Source organism: Thermobia domestica, chromosome 17 (genome assembly GCF_964235325.1).
Source record: "Thermobia domestica chromosome 17, izTheDome1.hap1.1, whole genome shotgun sequence".
Lineage (NCBI taxonomy): Eukaryota > Metazoa > Arthropoda > Insecta > Zygentoma > Lepismatidae > Thermobia > Thermobia domestica.
In genome coordinates this window covers 134,020,753-134,045,349 of record NC_137470.1, presented here as the reverse complement: position 1 = coordinate 134,045,349, position 24,597 = coordinate 134,020,753, and positions in this window count along the sequence as shown.

Sequence of the window (24,597 nt, the reverse complement as noted above, 5' to 3'; positions counted from 1 at the left end):
AAATTGGCGTGCGACTTGTTACGCATTTTTAAGGACCTTGCCACATAGAGGGAAAGAAAGAGTGACCCTTCTTACCTGAGTTTGAAAGGGGAAAAAGACTGAATGAAATTTTTACGCAAGACAACTTTCCCTTTTTGTTTTTTGGAAGAAGTCTTCAAACAAGATTTCTTTAAGGTATTTCCGCATAAATGATTTTATCCTTTTAAAAACTAGATTATTGAATTAATTATTTATGAATATTAATGAGATGGTAATGAATATTAATGAGGTGGTAACGAAAGGGGTTAGAAAGAATGATTTTTTGTGTTTTGCGTATGTTTTAGAGGTATATTGGGATATATGTAATATAGAGCAGTACATATTGTACATAAATGTATGAGATAATGTGGGAGGAAATGGGCGCAACTCTAAGAAACGTATTTTATGTATTGATATGGTATTTTCAGTAGCTGATATGGGATTTTAGCATAGAATATCATCTTTTGGATACTGTATGGGTCTAATGGTGTACGAAGCTTAGACGAATAACAAATTACATGTATATATGAATATGTGATTAGTTTGTAAGTGGGTACATGTATGTGTAGCTGATATGGGATTTTAACATAGAATATCATCTTTTGGATACTGTATGGGTCTAATGGTGTACGAAGCTTAGACGAATGACAAATTACATGTATATATGAATATGTGATTAGTTTTTAAATGGGTACATGTATGTATGTATATTGGTTTTGATATCTGGACAGGAATATATGTATCATATTGTAGACATATTATCTTTTGTTTTCATGTAAGTGTTTTAAGCATGTGTTGTTAGTTGCGTGGCTTTAAGCGCTATGGCAGTATGGATAGCTTGTACCTCTTGGTTGTATTGTATTAATATTGGATTGTAGCCTTATTTTATCGTAATGTAGAGCTGTATATTTTGTTTTGGTGATATGCTAGGTGAATGCAAACGCCTGAACTGATTGTATTATATTAATATTGGATTATATTGTAGACTTATATTGTGACTCCTTATGTATATAAGTGTTTTAGATTACCTTGAATACCATGTTAGGATGAATATATTGTGATTTTTACGTACGTAGATGCTTGTTAGACATGTCCTAGTGGTATTTGAAGCACAAAGGATATCATTGTGGTATAAGCCATTTACTTATAGATATCTTTTCACTACAGTATTGTAATGACATTTATTGATACCTTTACTTACTTCTAAGATGCTTGTTTACCTTGTAGAAGACATTACAGCGTCAATATGGTTTCCAACTTAGGATGATTTATTGTAGGAACATAAAATATGATAAATATGTATAAATAACCTTATATGAAGCATACGTATTCTTCCTTTATCTTATATAGAATACAGATACTTCGTAATATATAAATATTTGTTTGGATATACTCATAGGAATAAAACATATTATTGTAAATTGTAACGCTTTATTGTATTTATATAGTCTACAATATTCTACTGATAATATTGGCATATTTATATACATATATAGATATATTTAAATAAGATATTTACTACACTTAGAATATTCTTCATAACTTATTCCCATATTTGCATTATATATACGTAGAAGTATCAACAGATAGGTCTTGTGAAAACTTATGGACATATTTGAGGATATTATGACCATGTTACTCCATCATGACACCTTTAGACAGTCTACTATTTACATATTTACTTCTATTTATACAGAATACCAATCATTTAACACACTTAATACTTTGATAACCATATGGCAATGTTCTATAGTCAGTAATAGTGTTATGATTTAATCGTCGTCTTTTATTTTGAACTTTCTGATGTGTTTTAGTTTCAGACTTGGATACGATGACAAACCCTGGCTTACGAACAATTCTTCCTGGATTGTGTAACTGTTTTTTCTCAGCTTTATCCCGAACTAGTTGATAAAAATGATCAAAGTTAATTTCTTGTTGTGTACGATGATTTGAAGTTATTCCTCTAATTTTAAATACATAATCTACTTTACCTGTTTGAACTTCTTTCATTCTATAGGCATAATTTTTTGGCCCTAAGCCTATAAATGCATCAATTTCTCACCCATCAGGAACTTCATTAGTTAACTGACCCAAATAGGAACCCAAAAAAGTGGAGGCTTTTCATTACGTTGTTGTACAAACATAATACTGTCTGTGTCACAATACAATACACGATCAGGATCTATAGCTGTTAGTAACTCGTTAAGTTTTAGACGCGCCCACGAGGTGATGAAGGCTGCAAGGACAACATTGGAAAATTTCCATGGTTTGTTTTTGTTCTCATTGTTTTTATATGATACATTGAGATGTTGCTCTCCAATAGGCAATACAGTTTGTACCTCATATTGTGGTGCCCATAGATAACTTAAATATTTTTCTGGAATATCTACAATTACAGATTGAGATAAATGTGTTCGCTGTCCCCATTTACCGTATAAGGAATTGAGAAATATTTTGGAAATATATCTTAGACCAGGATTTGATTCAATGTTATTTTCCGTTAACTGAATGCATTCATGAACATAATAGTCTGCAATATATTTCTCTTGATCTTGTTTAGTTTTACACCAGTTAGGAAATCCTGAAGACTCCTGTTTCATTTTTAAGAAGGAATTGACATAATCTTTAAACAGATTATCTTCTGATCCAGATAATTTGAATTCCGAAATCTCGATAATTTGTAGAATTTTGTATCCGAGATCTAAAGCTACATGAAGTTCAGGAGTACAGTATGTACCAGTAAGGACACGCTCGGCATCATTATGCATGCAATTGTTGTCACTTTGTTCCATACACGTACGACATAACTCAAACAAAAGGCGTTCATTACATGTATATGGTAAAATTTGAAAATATAAGTCTTTGGGAGGTAAGATACTACATTTAACTAATCCATGAATACTTTGCACTTCTGGAAAGTCAGGTCCCTTGTATATTATAGGTTTACCTATAGGCAATGGCTTACGTGCCATCACCCAGGGGTAAAGACTGGTAACATCATAATATGACACAAACTCTTCGCTGGTACATTTGTACAAGGCATTAAAACATTCTGTACGCCCACCATGAAAACTATCTTTAGGTACCAAATGATCAACAAGATCATGACACTGTGTTTGAATAAACTGTTGTAATTTTTTGTCATTTTTTACCATGTGGTCCCATTCACATTCCCACATTTCAATGACATTCAGATTTAATTTTTTAAGAAATGCTATTTTTGTGGTGGTGTTTTCATACCGATCTTGTAGCGATGTACCTTGCTTAGAGGTAGAATCTAGGGACACGTGTCGTAGTGTAGGATAACAGTTTAAACCCCCGTATAGTAACATCCATGAAATTCGTAAACTGAATTTGTTTTACTTTGAAATCCATCGACCTTATACCTCCCAAATCGTTTTTCCAAGCCATTTCCAGAATGGAGAATTTTATTACCAGTAGTACGTTCTAAGTATCGCAGCCAGTACATTGCCTTCAGACTTTGACGATCACGATGGTCAAACCCATAGGGTGGAATAATTGGAATAATTTCTTTGGGTAAATATAAAGTACGATATGTTAGTATTGCCAAACTAGCAATAGTTGACGCGACGATAAAACATTGGATACCATTTGTTTTGTCTTCAATTAAGTTTGAAAATTTAATGACAGCCTCTGCTAAAATTTTAACATCATTCCGACAATATTCAATCATTTCCTTTTGGAGATTATATTCCTTATTACTTGCAGCGCGTTCTTTGTGCCATATGATAAGTTGCTCTCGATCTTCAGTGCTCCTTGAATCAGGATCAAAATATTTTAACTCAGGAATTTTGCCTATATAATTTTGGTTTTCTAATGTATTAAACAAGTACGGGAAATCTCCCTTTCGTAAATTTGCAGAAAGACCTAACGTCTTAGGTAATTTAGATAATTTAACTCCCATATACAAATATGTATCACGGAAGTAAATCTTTTGTCCTAAACGCATTTCAATAATTTTTTGCCCTGACATTATTACTTCAGGTGTAAAATGATGGTTAATTATCAAAGTTTTAGCACAGAATTGCATATCATAATTACTGCCATTATGGGAAAGTACAATGATTTTTTTAAACATCGGTCGGGTTATTAAAAATGATTAATAAATCCATCAATGTGGTTGAAATCAAATGAACGGAATCCATTTTTATCTCCGCATACAAAGCATGTATCATCAAGTTTCATGTCCTTACACTTGTAACAGGCATGAATACAATTTACGAAATTTACGCGATGTTCTTGTTCTCCTTGTTCATTTTTAGGAAGTAACATTGTTTCTACATCAAAGATAATGTACAAAAAGTATCTACATGTTACATTATAGCCATTTGAACAAAACAAATATGGTTATCACTTACATATGTATAACATATTTTACAATAACGTTCACCACATTCATGTTCAGACTTGCGTGAACACATGTCAATCATATCACCACATTGGACACAAATTTTCTTTGTTTCGCATAAACTTTTTCCGGAAACATTTATTGTTTTATGATTGTCAAAACATTCATCCTTAGAAAACAGTCTATGACAATCAATGCACTCGAGTTTAATATTATTATCATTATTACAATAATTGTGATACTTTTCACACATTGGACATTTGAAATTACACTTATGATTTTCGGTACGATGATAAGCTTCCAAACAATACTGACAATAATTTTTCTTGTTTAATAGCGTTGTAATACTAGTAATTAATTCATAGTGTCCCTCAGTATACAAAATTAAAATTTTCTTTGATGCATGTATTCCAGGATAAATTACATTGTAGTTTCGAGTTAAACGATTTTTTTCGTAAGCAACAATTTGATAATGAGGCGCTAACTTATTTTGAAACTTTTTTACATCATCAATAGTACATCCATCATGGATTTCAATGTCAACTTTAGCACTGACACACAAATCCTTTGCTTGTTTCATCAATCGTTAAGGATGATTTTTCAATTGATATACATAGTTATAACGATGATCAGCCCTACCCATTCCAAGGACAATACTTTTAGGAAGACAATACACATCCTTTTGTACAGGAATAGTACATTGATGCATGTGTGTTACAAGATCAACATATTTTACTGAACCCATAGTTCGTCCCCTACCTTTACGTGAATCAGCAATATGAATTTTGAAATTTACTTTATCACCTAATAAATAATTTTCATTACTATTTAAAACATTTTCAATATTACGAAATAAAATGTCGGAGCTTAAATTTGACTTTTGACGCCACGAAATGTATATTGGTTTATTAATTGTGGAAGCAGAACTTTCTATTGTTATACCAACATACATATCATCATCGGCATCATTTAAAACGTGATCCTTTACAAATTCAAATAACAACTGAATATATTTTTCAGGATCATCTATACCACCAGTCTGCATACGTTCAATTGTAACTTCCTTTCCCGTAAGTCCAAAATAAGTATAATGTTTGGTTGTATTATTAACAATACGAAAATATTCATTTGTTTTACCACTCCCATACATGGTAGGTTGTGATAAAGTATTAGTATTAGGACTTGGAAAGTTTATAAAATTTTCCATGAACACGCTAAAATCATCTGTAGTTAAACTATCAGCTTTTCCTTCAGACACAAGTTCCATAAACTTTTCACGAGCTAAATTCTTTATATTATCTTGACGAAAGAAGCCTACATGATATAAATCAATAATATCTTTTGCAGACTTACATTTTTTCAAAGCAACATGAGGATCACAATCAAAATGCATAAAGAACGCCTGCAATAGCTTGGAATAAGCTTCATTGCTTACTCTTGCAGCCGTATAATGACATTGTGTTATCACTTCCCATGTAAATAAAACTTCGTTTGGATTTTCATATCCACGTGCTTCTTGTGCTGACAACATGGTACAGATTACAGACTGTCCTTCCATTGTATTATTGACACACTAAATATGTAATTGCAATTTGAATTATTGTTTCTTATACAGTAAATATTTTACACAATGATGTACTATAAATAAATTAATAGTATTATTTACTGTACACAGAACTGATAATTGGTTTTACAGTTTTTTAAATGACAAGGTTTCGTAAGTAGACTTTTATGATATGATTCACAATGTGGTGACCAAAGATACACCTTTTAAGAATTTTTACACTTACCAGTAAGTATAATAATAAAACTTTCCCGAACTTGTTTCAGTTCACAACAAATTTAGTTGTAAGTTTACCGACAGTACACTTGAAAGCTTGTCCGCAATTGCACTAACACTTGCCGTTAACTACAATCATAAAACTTCCCGTAACTTTTTCAGTTTAGTATTGATGCACTACCACTTGCCACACACTAACTATATTTTTTAGTTCACCGAAGATATACTTTTAACTTTATCGGTTAATCCTTCAGTACTTTCCGATAATTGTAATTTACAAATTGCCGTAATGAAATTGTTTTAGACTAATTACAGCACGCAGAGTACAAACAGGAAGTGTGTTTACTTTTTCATTGATTCTTTATTATCAACACTAATAAATGAAAATTCCAAAAACTCCACACGAAGATTTCCGAAGACTGCCGAAGTTTCCCGAAGTTTCCCGAAGTTTTCCGAACATTGCCGAACTTAACCGAAGATGAACATGAGAGTTTATCCACAATTTCTGTACATGTTGGTAAATGTAGCACACGAAGGGTTCCGAAAATTGCCGAACTTAACCGAACATAAGCATAAGAATGTATCAACAATTCCCGTACACGTTTGGTAAATGTAACTTTAAACATTAGTAATGGTATACATATACTTTGCATTAATTGTAATTTTATAACGAAATTAATTATATTATCAACACTGAGTATAACACTACTAGTTGTATAGGCTGTGACACAGTTTGTTATGTGAAATTTAATCTCGTACCCAAATGCACTTAGTTTTTTGTAATCTCGTACCCAAAGGCATTTAGTTTGTAATCTCGTACCCAAAAGCAAATAGTTTGTAGTCTCGTACGCAGATGTTTTAAAATATTTTAAATTAATAACAGTAATATTACATAATGTGATGTATTTTGTAATTGTAGTGTTAAAGTTTGTAACACTTCAAACAATTATAGGTGTTTGTTTTGTATGCTTTTCCATTGCGTTAGCGGTCTAAAAAAATTGCTTCTTTAGTAATGCTAAGAATTTGTTTTGTTTGCCTTGCTGTAGGTATTTAAACCGGTTTAAACTAGTTTTATTGTTTTTCTTTGTGAAAGCCACATTTCCTGTGCAAACTTGGAAGAGAAACGGCGTTTTGAAAATATTAAAAATTGTTGTAAACCTACAAATAATTCCGATAGAAACTGAAAGTAACATATTTAATAGTTACAATTATTTTATTCGTTCGCTTCATTAGAAGCTCAACTTATTTTTTGTAAACATTGTTCAATGTCAACATATTAAAATTGTTGTGAAGTTATAAATAATTTTTTAACAGAACACTCATAGAGTGTGATCATATTTAAATTGATATGCAAAATCGTAAGAGCATTTACGCTGTGAACTTGTAAATAATTCGATTGTTACACAAACTCAAAAAGAAACTACGTTTCGAAGTTGTAAATAAATCGCTTCCATAAAAATTTTACTTGGATCGTTTGCGGTGCAAACTCATTATTTATTTAACCTCTCGTAATAAATTACTCGAACACTTTGTGTGAGCATACCAAATATAATCCGAAAACATTAAAAATTGTGTGAACTTACAATTAACTCCAATAGAAATACAAAGTAACATACTTGCAATTATTTTATTCGTTCGCTTCATTAGAAGCTCAACTTATTTTTGGTAACATTGTTTAATGTCAACATATTAAAATTGTTGTGAAGTTATAAATAATTTTTTAACAAAACACAAGACGATTAAACAACATTTATTACATGAAACTCTTTGATTGTTAAATGGAGAAGTAAAATTTAAGTCAGTGTTGCAATTGAATACACAAACTAACAGTAAAAGAACAAGTTCTGAAAAAAAGCGCAGAAACAAAACTTAAAACACAATGTTGCAATCTAAATTGCAAACAAAATTAAAAGTACAAGTTCCCAAAAGTAAAGTGCAGAAACAAAACTTAAAATACAATGATTCAATTCAATATACAGAAAGTAAAAAATTAAAAAATGCAAAAAAAAATAAAACTACAAGCCAAAAGATGTAAAACTGATAATAAAAAATACAAAAACAAACTTAAAACACAATGTTGCAATCCAAATTGCAAAAGAAAATTAAAAGTACAACTTTAAAACACAATGTTACATTACAAGTTCCGAAACAAAATAAAAATTATAAGTGAAGAAATAAAAATGCAAACTGAAAAATGGAAATGCAGAAACAAAAAATTTTAAAGTACACAATGTTGCAATCCAAATTGCAAAATGAACATAACAAGGAGGAACCAAATTTAAAAAAATGCAAAACTCAAAACAAAAATACACAATAAGATTAAAACAATGTTGCAATCCAAAATACACAAAGGAAAAGAGAAATATAAGCATAAAACATATACGAAACATTATGTAGTAGTATAGCACGTCATTTTTTTAATAACATGACTTTGCACCAACTTTGGTGAGATTTCCGGACAAAGTTGGTGAGATCTACGTGCTATACTACTACATACTGTTTCGTATATGTTTTATGCTTATATTTCTATTTTCCTTTGTGTATTTTGTATTGCAACATTGTTTTAATCTTATTTTGTATTTTTGTTTTCAGTTTTGCATTTTTTTAAATTTGTTTCCTCCTTGTTATTTTCATTTTGCAATTTGGATTGCAACATTGTGTACTTTAAAATTTTTTGTTTCTGCATTTCTAGTTTTCAGTTTGCATTTTTATTTCTTCACTTGTAATTTTTATTTTGTTTCGGAATTTGTAATGTAACATTGTGTTTTAAAGTTGTACTTTTAATTTTCTTTTGCAATTTGGATTGCAACATTGTGTTTTAAGTTTGTTTTTGTATTTTTTATTATCAGTTTTACATCTTTCGTCTTGTAGTTTTAATTTTGTTTCTGCATTTTTTTTATCTTTTACTTTCTGTATTTTGAATTGAATCATTTTATTTTAAATTTTGTTTCTGCACTTTACTTTTGGGAACTTGTACTTTTAATTTTGTGTGCAATTTAGATTGCAACATTGTGTTTTAAGTTTTGTTTCTGCACTTTTTTCAGAACTTGTTCTTTTACTGTTAGTTTGTGTATTCAATTGCAACACTGACTTAAATTTTACTTCTCCATTTAACAATCAAAGAGTTTCATGTAATAAATTTTAAGTTTAATCGTCTTGTGTTTTGTTAAAAAAATATTTATAACTTCACAACAATTTTAATATGTTGACATTAAACAATGTTAACAAAAATAAGTTTAGCTTCTAATGAAGCGAACGAATAAAATAAATGCAAGTATGTTACTTTGTGTTTCTATTGGAGTTAATTGTAAGTTCACACAATTTTTAATATTTTCGGATTATATTTGGTATGCTCACACAAAGTGTTCGAGTAATTTATTACGAGTGGTTAAATAAATAATGAGTTTGCACCGCAAACGATCCAAGTACAATTTTTATGGAAGCGATTTATTTACAACTTCGAAACGTAGTTTCTTTTTGAGTTTGTGTAACAATCGAATTATTTACAAGTTCATAGCGTAACTGCTCTTACGATTTTGCATATCAATTTAAATATGATCACACTCTATGAGTGTTCTGTTAAAAAATTATTTATAACTTCACAACAATTTTAATATGTTGACATTGAACAATGTTTACAAAAAATAAGTTGAGCTTCTAATGAAGCGAACGAATAAAATAATTGTAACTATTAAATATGTTACTTTCAGTTTCTATCGGAATTATTTGTAGGTTTACAACAATTTTTAATATTTTCAAAACGCCGTTTCTCTTCCAAGTTTGCACAGGAAATGTGGCTTTCACAAAGAAAAACAATAAAACTAGTTTAAACCGGTTTAAATACCTACAGCAAGGCAAACAAAACAAATTCTTAGCATTACTAAAGAAGCAATTTTTTTAGACCGCTAACGCAATGGAAAAGCATACAAAACAAACACCTATAATTGTTTGAAGTATTACAAACTTTAATACTACAATTACAAAATACATCACATTATGTAATATTACTGTTATTAATTTAATAATAATATTGTTACTGTTATTAATAATATTTTAAAACATCTGCGTACGAGACTACAAACTATTTGCTTTTGGGTACGAGATTACAAACTAAATGCCTTTGGGTACGAGATTACAAAAAACTAAGTGCATTTGGGTACGAGATTAAATTTCACATAACAAACTGTGTCACAGCCTATACAACTAGTAGTGTTATACTCAGTGTTGATAATATAATTAATTTCGTTATAAAATTACAATTAATGCAAAGTATATGTATACCATTACTAATGTTTAAAGTTACATTTACCAAACGTGTACGGGAATTGTTGATACATTCTTATGCTTATGTTCGGTTAAGTTCGGCAATTTTCGGAACCCTTCGTGTGCTACATTTACCAACATGTACAGAAATTGTGGATAAACTCTCATGTTCATCTTCGGTTAAGTTCGGCAATGTTCGGAAAACTTCGGAAAACTTCGGGAAACTTCGGCAGTCTTCGGAAATCTTCGTGTGGAGTTTTTGGAATTTTCATTTATTAGTGTTGATAATAAAGAATCAATGAAAAAGTAAACACACTTCCTGTTTGTACTCTGCGTGCTGTAATTAGTCTAAAACAATTTCATTACGGCAATTTGTAAATTACAATTATCGGAAAGTACTGAAGGATTAACCGATAAAGTTAAAAGTATATCTTCGGTGAACTAAAAAATATAGTTAGTGTGTGGCAAGTGGTAGTGCATCAATACTAAACTGAAAAAGTTACGGGAAGTTTTATGATTGTAGTTAACGGCAAGTGTTAGTGTAATTGCGGACAAGCTTTCAAGTGTACTGTCGGTAAACTTACAACTAAATTTGTTGTGAACTGAAACAAGTTCGGGAAAGTTTTATTATTATACTTACTGGTAAGTGTAAAAATTCTTAAAAGGTGTATCTTTGGTCATCACATTGTGAATCATATCATAAAAGTCTACTTACGAAACCTCGTCATTTAAAAAACTGTAAAACCAATTATCAGTTCTGTGTACAGTAAATAATACTATTAATTTATTTATAGTACATCATTGTGTAAAATATTTACTGTATAAGAAACAATAATTCAAATTGCAATTACATATTTAGTGTGTCAATAATACAATGGAAGGACAGTCTGTAATCTGTACCATGTTGTCAGCACAAGAAGCACGTGGATATGAAAATCCAAACGAAGTTTTATTTACATGGGAAGTGATAACACAATGTCATTATACGGCTGCAAGAGTAAGCAATGAAGCTTATTCCAAGCTATTGCAGGCGTTCTTTATGCATTTTGATTGTGATCCTCATGTTGCTTTGAAAAAATGTAAGTCTGCAAAAGATATTATTGATTTATATCATGTAGGCTTCTTTCGTCAAGATAATATAAAGAATTTAGCTCGTGAAAAGTTTATGGAACTTGTGTCTGAAGGAAAAGCTGATAGTTTAACTACAGATGATTTTAGCGTGTTCATGGAAAATTTTATAAACTTTCCAAGTCCTAATACTAATACTTTATCACAACCTACCATGTATGGGAGTGGTAAAACAAATGAATATTTTCGTATTGTTAATAATACAACCAAACATTATACTTATTTTGGACTTACGGGAAAGGAAGTTACAATTGAACGTATGCAGACTGGTGGTATAGATGATCCTGAAAAATATATTCAGTTGTTATTTGAATTTGTAAAGGATCACGTTTTAAATGATGCCGATGATGATATGTATGTTGGTATAACAATAGAAAGTTCTGCTTCCACAATTAATAAACCAATATACATTTCGTGGCGTCAAAAGTCAAATTTAAGCTCCAACATTTTATTTCGTAATATTGAAAATGTTTTAAATAGTAATGAAAATTATTTATTAGGTGATAAAGTAAATTTCAAAATTCATATTGTTGATTCACGTAAAGGTAGGGGACGAACTATGGGTTCAGCAAAATATGTTGATCTTGTAACACACATGCATCAATGTACTATTCCTGTACAAAAGGATGTGTATTGTCTTCCTAAAAGTATTGTCCTTGGAATGGGTAGGGCTGATCATCGTTATAACTATGTATATCAATTGAAAAATCATCCTGAACGATTGATGAAACAAGCAAAGGATTTGTGTGTCAGTGCTAAAGTTGACATTGAAATCCATGATGGATGTACTATTGATGATGTAAAAAAGTTTCAAAATAAGTTAGCGCCTCATTATCAAATTGTTGTTTACGAAAAAAATCGTTTAACTCGAAACTAAAATGTAATTTATCCTGGAATACATGCATCAAAGAAAATTTTAATTTTGTATACTGAGGGACACTATGAATTAATTACTAGTATTACAACGCTATTAAACAAGAAAAATTATTGTCAGTATTGTTTGAAAGCTTATCATCGTACCGAAAATCATAAGTGTAACTTCAAATGTCCAATGTGTGAAAAGTATCACAATGTTTGTAATAATGATAATAATATTAAACTCGAGTGCATTGATTGTCATAGACTGTTTTCTAAGGATGAATGTTTTGACAATCATAAAACAATAAATGTTTCCTTAAAAAGTATATGGGAAACAAAGAAAATTTGTGTCCAATGTGGTGATATGATTGACATGCGTTCACACAAGTCTGAACATGAATGTGGTGAACGTTATTGTAAAACATGTTATACATATGTAAGTGATAACCATATTTGTTTTGTTCAAATGGCTATAATGTAACATGTAGACACTTTTTGTACATTATCTTTGATGTAGAAACAATGTTACTTCCTAAAAATGAACAAGGAGAACAAGAACATCGCGTAAATTTCGTAAATTGTATTCATGCCTGTTACAAGTGTAAGGACATGAAACTTGATGATACATGCTTTGTATGCGGAGATGAAAATGGATTCCGTTCATTTGATTTCAACAATATTGATGGATTTATTAATTATGTATTAATAACTCGACCGATGTTTAAAAAATCATTGTACTTTCCCATGATGGCAGTAATTATGATATGCAATTCTGTGCTAAAACTTTGATAATAAACCATCATTTTACACCTGAAGTAATAATGTCAGGGCAAAAAATTATTGAAATGCGTTTAGGACAAAAGATTTACTTCCGTGACACATATTTGTATATGGGAGTTAAATTATCTAAATTACCTAAGACGTTAGGTCTTTCTGCAAATTTACAAAAGGGAGATTTCCCGTACTTGTTTAATACATTAGAAAACCAAAATTATATAGGCAAAATTCCTGAGTTAAAATATTTTGATCCTGATTCAAGGAGCACTGAAGATCGAGAGCAACTTATCATATGGCACAAAGAACGCACTGCAAGTAATAAGGAATATAATCTCCAAAAGGAAATGATTGAATATTGTCGGAATGATGTTAAAATTTTAGCAGAGGCTGTCATTAAATTTTCAAACTTAATTGAAGACAAAACAAATGGTATCCAGTGTTTTATCGTCGCGTCAACTATTGCTAGTTTGGCAATACTAACATATCGTACCTTATATTTACCCAAAGAAATATTCCAATTATTCCACCCTATGGGTTTGACCATCGTGATCGTCAAAGTCTGAAGGCAATGTACTGGCTGCGATACTTAGAACGTACTACTGGTAATAAAATTCTCCATTCTGGAAATGGCTTGGAAAAACGATTTGGGAGGTATAAGGTCGATGGATTTCAAAGTAAAACAAATACAGTTTACGAATTTCATGGATGTTACTATCACGGGTGTTTAAACTGTTATCCTACACTACGACACGTGTCCCTAGATTCTACCTCTAAGCAAGGTACATCGCTACAAGATCGGTATGAAAACACCACCACAAAAATAGCATTTCTTAAAAAATTAAATCTGAATGTCATTGAAATGTGGGAATGTGAATGGGACCACATGGTAAAAAATGACAAAAAATTACAACAGTTTATTCAAACACAGTGTCATGATCTTGTTGATCATTTGGTACCTAAAGATAGTTTTCATGGTGGACGTACAGAATGTTTTAATGCCTTGTACAAATGTACCAGCGAAGAGTTTGTGTCATATTATGATGTTACCAGTCTTTACCCCTGGGTGGTGGCACGTAAGCCATTGCCTATAGGTAAACCTATAATATACAAGGGACCTGACTTTCCAGAAGTGCAAAGTATTCATGGATTAGTTAAATGTAGTATCTTACCTCCCAAAGACTTATATTTTCAAATTTTACCATATACATGTAATGAACGCCTTTTGTTTGGGTTATGTCGTACGTGTATGGAAGAAAGTGACAACAATTGCATGCATAATGATGCCTAGCGTGTTCTTACTGGTACATACTGTACTCCTGAACTTCATGTAGCTTTAGATTTCGGATACAAAATTCTACAAATTATCGAGATTTGGGAATTCAAATTATCTGGATCAGAAGATAATCTGTTTAAAGATTATGTCAATTCCTTCTTAAAAATGAAACAGGAGTCTTCAGGATTTCCTAACTGGTGTAAAACTAAACAAGATCAAGAGAAATATATTGCAGACTATTATGTTCATGAATGCATTTAGCTAACGGAAAATAACATTGAATCAAATCCTGGTCTAAGATACATTTCCAAAATATTTCTCAATTCCTTATACGGTAAATGGGGACAGCGAACAGATTTATCTCAATCTGTAATTGTAGATACTCCAGAAAAATTTTTAAGTTATCTATGGGATCCAGAATATGAGGTACAAACTGTATTGCCTATTGGAGAGCAACATCTCAATGTATCATATAAAAACAATGAGAACAAAAACAAACCATGGAAATTTTCCAATGTTGTCCTTGCAGCCTTCATCACCTCGTGGGCGCGTCTAAAACTTAACGAGTTACTAACAGCTATAGATCCTGATCGTGTATTGTATTGTGACACAGACAGTATTATGTTTGTACAACAACGTAATGAAAAGCCTCTACTTTCTTTGGGTTCCTATTTGGGTCAGTTAACTAATGAAGTTCCTGATGGGTGGGAAATTGATGCATTTATAGGCTTAGGGCCAAAAAATTATGCCTATAGAATGAAAGAAGTTCAAACAGGTAAAGTAGATTATGTATTTAAAATTAGAGGAATAACTTTAAATCATCGTACACAACAAGAAATTAACTTTGATCATTTTTATCAACTAGTTCGGGATAAAGCTGAGAAAAAACAGTTACACAATCCAGGAAGAATTGTTCGTAAGTCAGGGTTTGTCATCGTATCCAAGTCTCAAACTAAAACACATCAGAAAGTTCAAAATAAAAGACGACGATTAAATCATAACACTATTACTGACTATAGAACATTGCCATATGGTTATCAAAGTATTAAGTGTGTTAAATGATTGGTATTCTGTATAAATAGAAGTAAATATGTAAATAGTAGACTGTCTAAAGGTGTCATGATGGAGTAACACGGTCATAATATCTTCAAATATGTCCATAAGTTTTCACAAGACCTATCTGTTGATACTTCTACGTATATATATAATGTAAATATGGGAATAAGTTATGAAGAATATTCTAAGTATAGTAAATATCTTATTTAAATATATTTATATATGTATATAAATATGCCAATATTATCAGTAGAATATTGTAGACTATATAAATACAATAAAGCGTTACAATTTACAATAATATGTTTTATTCCTATGAGTACATCCAAACAAATATTTATATATTACGAAGTATCTGTATTCTATATAAGATAAAGGAAGAATACGTATGCTTCATATAAGGTTATTTATACATATTTATCATATTTTATGTTCCTACAATAAATCATCCTAAGTTGGAAACCATATTGACGCCGTAATGTCTTCTACAAGGTAAACAAGCATCTTAGAAGTAAGTAAAGGTATCAATAAATGTCATTACAATACTGTAGTGAAAAGATATCTATAAGTAAATGGCTTATACCACAATGATATCCTTTGTGCTTCAAATACCACTAGGACATGTCTAACAAGCATCTACGTACGTAAAAATCACAATATATACATCCTAACATGGTATTCAAGGTAATCTAAAACAGTTATATACATAACGAGTCACAATATAAGTCTACAATATAATCCAATATTAATATAATACAATCAGTTCAGGCGTTTGCATTCACCTAGCATATCGCCAAAACAAAATATACAGCTCTACATTACGATAAAATAAGGCTACAATCCAATATTAATACAATACAACCAAGAGGTACAAGCTATCCATACTGCCATAGCGCCTAAAGCCACGCAACCAACAACACATGCTTAAAACACTTACATGAAAACAAAAGATAATATGTCTACAATATAATACATATATTCCTGTCCAGATATCAAAACCAATATACATACATACATGTACCCATTTACAAACTAATCACATATTCATATATACATGTAATTTGTCATCCGTCTAAGCTTCGTACACCATTAGAACCATACAGTATCCAAAAGATGATATTCTATGTTAAAATCCCATATCAGCTACACATACACGTACCCACTTACAAACTAATCACATATTCATATATACATGTAATTTGTTATTCGTCTAAGCTTCGTACACCATTAGACCCATACAGTATCCAAAAGATGATATTCTATGCTAAAATCCCATATCAGCTACTGAAAATACCATATCAATACATAAAATACGTTTCTTAGAGTTGCGCCCATTTCCTCCCACATTATCTCATACATTTATGTACAATATGTACTGCTCTATATTACATATATCCCAATATACCTCTAAAATATACGCAAAACACAAAAAATCATTCTTTCTAACCCCTTTCGTTACCACCTCATTAATATTCATTACCATCTCATTAATATTCATAAATAATTAATTCAATAATCTAGTTTTTAAAAGGATAAAATCATTTATGCGGAAATACCTTAAAGAAATCTTGTTTGAAGACTTCTTCCAAAAAGCAAAAAGGGAAAGTTGTCTTGCGTAAAAATTTCATTCAGTCTTTTTCCCCTTTCAAACTCAGGTAAGAAGGGTCACTCTTTCTCTCCCTCTATGTGGCAAGGTCCTTAAAAATGCGTAACAAGTCGCACGCCAATTTAAAAAAGTGGTCCTTTGCTCAAAAGGAGACCACAGCTCCCCTCCAATCTTATGTCTGCTCCAACAGTAGGGGCAATACAATAACTTTTTACAAAATGACATGTAACATTTAACCCGATGTTTCTTAAAATCTCTGTCCTTCAGAATAATGAGTTCTATTTCTTTTTTTCACATATTTTCCGTCTTCATAGGGTAGAAGTCTCAGCCCAAATTAAATAAGGTCTTTTATTCCAAAGGAGAGCACACTTAGCCTCCCCAACACCCTGGGCCTCCCCAACACCCTGGGTCTACTTTTTATCCTTTGTTTTCCCCTTCCCCCTTTAGTTACCTCATGTTACAACCTTCCATTCTTTCATTATGTGTGTCTTCTTTCTATAGAATTAGTTTCTTGAAGACCAAGACCAACTGTGTTCAAGATTAACAAAAAAGACCTCTGTGAACATGTTCTGAAGTTCCTTCAGTTATTTTTTCACCACTTGAGCGAGGAGTAAGAAAGGAAGAAACAAGTTTCTTAAAGGCTTCGGGAAACACGGTAAGTAACCAGCATAAATTGAATAAATCAACATAAATTGTATTAAAATATATGATAAAACATATGAGAGGAAATTTACACCTATTTTCATGAGAAATTAGCACTGTTGACCAATTTTTTTTGTGAGAATGAAGGAAATTTGTACCAGTTTTCGTGAGAATTTTACACTATATACTAATTCTCGTGAAAAATGAGGGGAATTTGAAGCAATTCTGGTGAGATTTTGGGTATCTCTGTAAATTTTGGTATAAAATGGCGGATTTTAGGCCCATTTTGGTGAGATTTTCGGTCTCTGGGTGAATTTTGGTACAAAATGGCGGATTTTAGGCCCATTTTGGTGAGAAATTCGGAACAAGTTGGTGAGATCTACGTGCTATACCACTGTAGCTTCTCTCAGGGTACTCCCGCTTCTTGCCACTTTTCAATCCATCAATTCTTCTATTATCATTGACTTGCTTTATTCATTCGGCACGCCAGCTCAGTGGTAGAGCGCTTCCTCTTTTGCGTGGGGTCCTTATTGTTTCGATCACCACCCAAGGAAATTTGTATTGGACAATATCATATCCGTGGTTTTTCTCAGGGTACTCCTACTTCTTCCCACTTTTTATTCCACAAATTCCTCTATTATTATTGACTGGCTTTAATCATTGCGCGCGGTGGCTCAGTTGTATAGCGCTTCTTCTGGTGGACCAATTAAGTTTGAGGTGGATTTGATCGTATCTATGGGTTTTGTCAGGGTACTCCCGCTTCCTCCCACATTTCATTCCACCAATTCTTCTATTATCACGGAGTTGCTTCAATCATTGGGCACAGTGGCTCAGTGGTAGAATGCTTCCTCTGGTGGGCCAATTAACTTTGTAGTGAACAAGATCATATCCATGGGTTTTTCAGGGTACTCCCGCTTCCTCCCACATTTCATTCCACCAATTCTTCTATTATCATTGACTTGCTTCAATCATTGGGCACGGTGGCTCAGTGGTAGAGCGCTTCGTGTGGTGTGCCAATTAAGTTTGTGGTGTACAAGATCGTATCCGTGGGTTTACTCAGGGTACTCCAGTTCCTTCCCACTTTTCATTCCAACAATTTCTCTACCATCATTGATTTGATTTAATCATTGGGCGCGGTGGCTCAGTGGGAGAGCGCTTCCTCTTGTGGTAAAAGTAAGTTTGTGGTTTACAAGATTGCATTCGTGGGTTTCTTGAGGGTACTCTCGCTTCCTCCCATATTTAGTTTCACCAATTCTTTTATTATCATTGACTATCTTTAATCATTGGACGCTGTGGCTCAGTGGTTGAGCGCTTCGTGTGGTGTGGCAAGTAAGTTTGTAATGGACAAAATCGTATCCGTGGGCTTTGTGAGGTTACTCCCGATAATTCGCACTTTTCTTTCCACCAATTCCTCTATTATCATTGACCTACATTAATCATTGGGCACGGTGGCTCAGTGGTAGATCGCTTCCTCTGGTGGGCCAATTAAGTTTGTAGTAGACAAGATCATATCCATGGGATTTTCAGGGTACTCCCGCCTCCTCCCACATTTCATTCCACCAATTCTTCTGTTATCATTGACTTGCTTCAATCATTGAGCGCAGTTGCTCAGTGGTAGAGCGCTTCCTCTGGTTGGCAAAGTAAGTTTGTGGTGGAGAAGATCGTATGCGTGAGTTTTCTCAAAGTACTCCAGCTTCTTCCCACGTTTCATTCAATCAATTTTCTATTATCATTCACTTGCTGGAATCATTGGGCACGGTGGCTCAGTGGTAGAGCGCTACCTCTGGTGCGTGGGGTCCTTATTGTTTCGATCCCCGTCTAAGAAGTTTGTGGTGGACAAGATCGTATCCGTGGGTTTTGTCAGAGTACTCCTACTTCTTCCCACTTTTCATTCCACAAATTCCTCTATTATTATTGACTGGCTTTAATCATTGCGCGCGGTGGCTCAGTGGTATAGCGCTTCCTCTGGTGGACCAATTAAGTTTGAGGTGGATGAGATCGTATCTGTGGGTTTTGTCAGAGTACTCCCGCTTCCTCCCAAATTTCATTCCACTAATTCTTCTATTATCATTGACTTGGTTCAATCATTGGGCGTAGTGGCTCAGTGGTAGAGCGCTTCCTCTGGTGGGTCAAGTAAGTTTGTAATGGACAAGATCGTATCCGTGAGTTTTCTCAGGGTACTTCCGATTCTTCCTACTCTTCATTCCACCAATTCCTCTATTATCATTTACTTGCTTTAATCATTGGGAGCGGTGGCTCAGTGGTAGCGCGCTTCCTCTTGTGGGTCAAGTAAATTTGTGGTGGACAAGATCGAATCCGTGGGTTTTCTCAGTGTTCTCGTGCTTCTTCCCACATTTCATTCCACCAATTCCTGTTTTATCATTTACTTGTTTTAATCATTGGAAGCGGTGGCTAAGTGGTAGAGCGCTTCCTCTGGTGCGTGGGGTCCTTATTGTTTTGATCCCCAGTCAAGTAAGTTTGTTGTGGACAAGATCGTATTAGTGGTTTTTCTTAGGGTACTCCCGCTTCTTCACACTTTCCATTCCACCAATTTCTCTATTATCATTGACGCTTTAATCGTTGGGCGGGATAGCTCAGTGGTAGAGCCCTATCTCTGGTGCATGGGGTCCTTATTGTTTCGATTACCGGCCTAGTAAGTTTGTGGTGGACAAGGTCGTATTCGTGGGTTTTCCCAGGTACTCCCGCTTCCTCTCACATTTCATTCAACAAATTCTTCTATCATCATTGACTTGCTTTAATCATTGGAGATGCCTTGGTCCCTTGGGGATTGCGGTGATGTAAGAAATCAGATTCGTTCCCAAGCATTTGGGTTGTGATGTAAACCTTTGCTGTGGTTCAGTCTCAGTATTTTATTACGCGAGATAAATCCATCCATACAGTTATAAATGTTGTTCTATCTTGCGCAACCAGGTATTGATTTTGAGCCAATTCGGAACCACATTTTGGGGCTTTGAGGCCAGAAACCGATTTCGGACATTACGCTGTCCTCAAACTACTAGGATCTTTCCAGTGTTACCAATGTTTTAACAACCCCATGTTTAAAAGGGAAATAGAAAGGACTCGTGTCTAAAACTTCTGGATCCAGTTTCTTGAGGTTCAAGTTTAGGGATCGATTTCTGATATCACCATTGTGCTCAACGGATCAAAACCTTCGAAATGTAGCCAACGCCGTCCAATAACTTCATCTTTAATAGGTGAATAGAAGGGACCCGAATCCATAACGTCAGGACCCCATTCCTTGAGCTTCGTGGCCTGAGCCTGATTTCTGACATTACTACAGAACTCAGGGGCAGTGGTTAGGGATGGACACGAGCGAGTTCGAGCGAGTTTTTTTTAAACTTGATTCGACTCGAAACAGACATCTTTTAGCTCGACTCGGGAACTCGACTCGAAAAATTTCTTCCGACTCGACTCGAATTTGGATCGAGTTTCGAGTCGAGTCGAGCCAAATCGAGCCAAATCTTGTGTGTAGTTTCAAGTTCCTTTTTCACTTATTCTGCATAAACAATATAATTATTATCAATGTTGCTATTTCCACTACAACTTATTATTATTATTATTATTATTATTATTATTATTATTATTATTATTATTATTATTATTATTATTATTATTATTATTATTAAATTCTGCAATTAAGCTTGAAAGGTAGGCGATTTGCATCTAAATACTAAAAACTAGTTGACTGCCGATTTCGGTAGTCGTGAAATCTAGGACACAAGAACATCGTTCACGAGGTTCTGGGTTTGAGTTCCGGAGGATCAAGTATTCGTGCTTGGGCCAAAATTTGTTAAAAGTTATAGCGTGCCAGGCAAACATGTTTAAAACTGTTCTGCCTGTGTCTACGGTTGTCTACGACTTGTGCGGCTTGGCTCACAGCTTATTCAATATCGAACCGAACCGAGAAGTAGGGATGCGCACGAGTCGAGACACAAATTGTAAAATTCGAGTCGAGTCGAGACTGCTCACAAAAATCTTGATTCGACTCGAATGTCTCAAAACTCTTCACATATTTTTAAAAAATAGTTTTGAAGAAACTAATCACTCAGAAACAGTTATATATATATATATATATATATATTATACAGGTGCGGATCCAAGAGGAGCAGCAGACCTCTTGACACTCAGGTATACACTGGATAAAATAGGCTTCAATCCTGCTTTACACTGGATAAAGCGGCAAACTGTGATTTAGTCGCTCCCTTGATCATATCCTGGATCCGGGGCTTTAAGGGTTCATAGCTGTAAAACTATGGGACCTATCGTTAGGGATGCACACGAGACGAGTCGAGACAGAATTTTCCTCACAAATTTCGAGTCGAGACATCACTTTTACAGCACATTTTCGAGACGAGAAAGCCTCAAATCTTGTCTCGTGCGCATCCCTACCTATCATAGTCGGGTTAAGATTTCACTTAGAAACTAATATGTGCGCTATCCAAAAATACAATGTTTCAGAATCTAGAGTACACATGCGACAATTTTTAGAGAGGAACTTTGGCTATGTGCATATAATTTGAAGTACTCACCAAATACCTGTATAAAAATTGGTGCAGAAGTATGGCAGAATTCTGAAACATGGATATTTGGATAGCGCACGTACTAGTTCCTAAATATGGTCTTGACCCTACTACGGTAGGTCGCCTAGTTTTGGAGCTATGGACCTTTAAAGTTCATTTCTTCATGTTTTTGGCAGCCTATAACTCCGAAATTAAGCATTTGTGCGCCCAGGTTTGTTATTACCTTTTGTCTTATCTTTGTGTCAGGAACAGTATTTCTTCCATATATGTTTTTGGGGCACTGCCCCCATCCTGGAGCTCTGAGAGTGCCCCACGGAGGAGACCAAAATATTACGTGTATAATACAATAATAAATAGAATAGTACCAGCAGTGCTCCCCTCACCCTGAACATTTTTTTCTGAAAGAACAACTGGTCAGAAATCTCCTTGCATTTTTTAAATGGTGTATCGCATCGCAGTTTGCAGTGCAAATGGGAATGCAATGCAGTGCAAACACGGAAATGCAACATTGCATTTACATGTTTGCACTGCAAATTGAAAACTGTATTGCAAATTGCGATACATCTTTGTATCTTAAATTACTACGTAAGCTAAAATAAGGAGCAAGTTAAAAATATATTACTATTATTTCAAGAAACTTCCCCCGACTTAAAGGGTCGGTTATTGCAAGAAAAAATGCCTCGACTTTGGATTACAATAGTTTTCCACTTTTGTATTTCCTTCCCTTTGTCAGTTTATTGTTACTGGGTCATTCTCCAGATCCTCTCAGATTTCGGGTGATTATCCTTGTTTCTGAGCGTGTAATAATAAAAAAATGTTCCTTGAAGAAAGATTGGACCTAGCCGATATATGGTACATATAGCATGATTGTGGCTTGGTTAGTAAAACGCAGAAGTGCGTACAGTAGATCAATAAAACAGTAACGGTATTCTTCAATGCCAAAAATACAGTATAGGAAATTACACTCATCTTTGTCTCTCTTTTCTTTTTGCTTTTCATTTGAAGTATTGATATACCTGATACCCATTTACGTTCCTTGTTAAAAACAACATATGTTTTAGCAAGATTTCTTCTTGGGAGACGCTGCGAACCTCAAAAAACATCCCGAACAAATGGACTCTCTCTTTCTGTGTGTTTTTGAACCAATGAGTTGAGTAGTATTCATAAAACCAGTTTGGGGCCACTTCCTCAAACCAGGCTTTTTTATATATGAAATCCCCCCAGCATAGAATCTAATTATACACATCGAAAATTTAAAATCCACCACTAGCCATAGTATTTTAACAAAGAAGAATGCACAAAGTAAATTGAGTAATTGCACTGCATATAGATATTTATGACATTTAAAAATCAAACAAAAATAAACTAAGTATTTTGGATATTTTATATTTAATAAATCATGAAGAAGTGTGTAATTTGTGGAGAATTAAAACAATACCAAGAGTTCTCTAGAAATGGTAATACAAGACGAGATGAGTGTAAAGCATGCCGGAATAAAATGAGCAAACAAAATGATGAAACAGAAAAAATAGGTGCGTTTGCTTATCATGTTGTAAATCCTGAACAATTATCTGAAAAAGAATTTATAGACTTACAAAACGAGCTGAATTATATCAAACTAATGTTTATAGAATTTTACATCGACTATAAGAATGGAAAAGCTTAACTTGATGAAAGAGCAAAATATCATCTTAATAAAATACACGAGCTGTGGAATAATGCATTACCCTATAAGAATTTAGACTACTATTTCAGTTTTAAGAACCATCATATCTTTATCAATCATGTTAATAATAACAAGTGGATTGATTATATGAATGCATTTTTGAAATGGAGGGTAAGGATGATGCCTTATTCAAATTGGGAGTAAAGATAAATAAACTACTGTTTTTATGACATTTAAAATCATAAAAACTTACATCTAAAACTTATAACTTATAGTGCTGTCTTTAATTTAACAGATACTTTTTGTTTGATTAAAATCGATTCACAAATGCCCGAGTAATAAGAAGATGAACTTAAATTGTATATGAGTATTGAATAAACGCACAGCCAAACAGTATATATATATTTTCATTCATCTAACTCACTGATACATGCACACACAATCCAGTTTGCTTGGTGAGAAAAAAAATAAGTTGAACTAAAGCCAAGGCTATCTACTTCCATTGTATATGAGGAAGATTTTTGCATGCAAGTTGCTTACGTGACTTCCATATGAATATAGCTGTAGTAACAATGTAAAGGAGAACTTGTTTCTTTTTAAGTCACAAGTTGCATTCCCTC